This window comes from Adiantum capillus-veneris, chromosome 10 (genome assembly GCF_014529385.1).
Source record: "Adiantum capillus-veneris isolate H3 chromosome 10, ASM1452938v2, whole genome shotgun sequence".
Taxonomy (NCBI): Eukaryota; Viridiplantae; Streptophyta; class Polypodiopsida; order Polypodiales; family Pteridaceae; genus Adiantum; species Adiantum capillus-veneris.
The window spans coordinates 41,521,810-41,524,239 of record NC_140940.1 but is presented as its reverse complement, the minus strand read 5'-3'; positions in this window follow the sequence as shown (position 1 = coordinate 41,524,239).

Here is a 2,430-nt window from a genome sequence, read left to right as displayed (position 1 = left end):
TATAGTTTGGACATGATGGTGGTTCTAACTTCTGAAGACATGAAATCCATCAATTTGGCAATGTTTAACGGCACCTTTTGGACTTTAGTCCCTTGATGTGGGGAAGATGGGATTTCCATTTCTTTGATAGGATCAAGTAGTCCCTCTGTAAACATTCTTTCCATCAGTGAGTACGCCCACTTTCCCATGACTTTAAGTCACTTTCTTCTTGGATGACACTAGGTATGGCTAAGGGTCTATGGACTTGGTGAGTTTGATGTTGCGTAGGGAACACGGTGTCTGTAATCTGGATCTTCCTAGGTGCTGGTTCTAGATGCCTTTGGGTATCTTCTACCAAACTCCTTAATTTCTTGACTCGCTCAATCTCCTTTGTAGGGTTTGGGTAAGTTCCTATCTTCTTTTTGGATCCTGGCCATTGTGGCTCATGAAGATCTTCCTTGTTGGTTTCTATCTTAGTGGTCATTTTGGTCTCGCATGGTTTCACCTGAATCAGAATCCTCTTCAACGTCCTTCATATATACGGGGTCGTCACCAGTCCCTATGTTGGTCTTTGAACTGGGGTCTGACTTCGCTGCTTTTTGCGATCTCTTCCTTCGTGTTTTCTTCTTTTTCTGAGATTGGGCAATTGATGCCGTGTCTCTTTCCTTAAGGATATAATTTTGTTTTTGGAGCATCGATCGTGTGAGTACGTTTACTGGTACCACAGGTGTACTTTGTGATGGCTCCTCGGTAACTTCAATCAAGTTTAATGGGGTGATCTTTGGTGCATTTGGATTATTTGGACATTGGGCAATCAAATGATATATGCCACATCGATTACACACGAGTATTGGCATTGTAGATGTGCTCACTTGATTGGTTTGCATTAGTGTGACGTTCTTCTGTAGCCTAATAGGACACTCGGCTACACAATGTGGACCTCTACACTCATAGCATTGAAGAGGTGGTCTCTTAGCTGTGTAATTGATATTTTGGCCTCTTGCCGCAAGAGCAGCTACTTGATAGACATGTTTGACTTGTCCCCAACAGTCCTCCATGTAGTATTGTGGACTTTCTTCAAGCACATCCATCCCATAGGCAATATTAGGATCTATATCTTCCTCACAGCCTTCCAAACAAGCAATAGATGACTCAAAACCCACTTGATTCACAAAAGTGATTCTCGGATGTGGTGGTTGCGGTCCTAGCACTGGAGGTGGTAAGGGTGTTGTTTGAACAACATTTTGGGCCCTAGGGAGCATGTGTTGTGCTGTTTGTTCAAGAGGTGGGGCCGACATCAATGCAGGCACTTGAGGTGTGTCTGTCCATGCCAGGGTTGGTCTATTGGCCATCGCGCGCTTAAATACTATGTAATCCTTAGCTTGATGAACATACCTTCCACAGGCATTGCAATTCCCATTGACTTTTACTCTAAAAGTAGGGCATTCACTGGTACTATGCGGTCCATAGCATATTGAGCACCATTGTTGCTCCCTTCTTGGATACATATGATTGTTTTGCGGAGCACGATTGTCTCTAAGACTCTCTTGAATAGCCTTGGTGAGATCTGCTAAAGTCATCTCAGATATCTTTGGCTCCTTAGCAATAGGTTTTAGGGTCATTGGCTAATGCCCCGATTCTTGTGAGCTAATAGATTTAGATTCAACGGACACTCTTTCTCCTTGAATCATTAAATTATCCTCCAATTGGATCGCATTGGTGGTGACTGATTCCCAAGTGGTGATACCTCTAATGACTAGGCCATTGTAGATATCCTCATGTCGTAATCCCCTAATGAATCTATCCAACAATTGATTATTATTGAAGCGCTCATTTGGATTACAACGAGAATTAAAATGCTTCAGGCGACTAATAAAGTCTCTGACCGACTCTCCTTCCTCTCGTTGGGCTTTCTGGAGCTGAGAGGCTACACCCCAAAGCACTCCCTCTCGTATGTATTCTTTCAAGAACAGTCTCCTAAGTGTAGGGTAAATCGTTTTTTCTTCCATCCTTAGGGTTCTATACCAATCCCTTGCCTTCCCACTTAAGTGAGGCTTAAAGCATTACTCTTATGCAGGTCATTGTGTTCCCCTAGAGAATAGCATATTTGTTCAGACACTTCGATATGCTTTCTCACATCCCCGTCTCCACTAAATTTTTGTGTGCGCTTGACTATTTGTACTGCCTTACTTCTAGGTTCTCTATCAGGCATGTTACGCATATTCTCAGCAATAGATCGACCAATAGTTTGAGCAAATGTTGTCAAGTCACCTAAGTGAGCAAGCATCGTGGGTGAAGGCGCTCCAGAGACTACATGTGGAGTAGGTATTGGCATTGGGCTTGGCGCATAGGAAGCCCTTGAGTTCCACGTTTGGTATGGTGTTGTGCCATATGGTGGCCCAAAGTTCATATGTGTGGCCCTAGGCATAACAGACGTCGTATGTGACATGC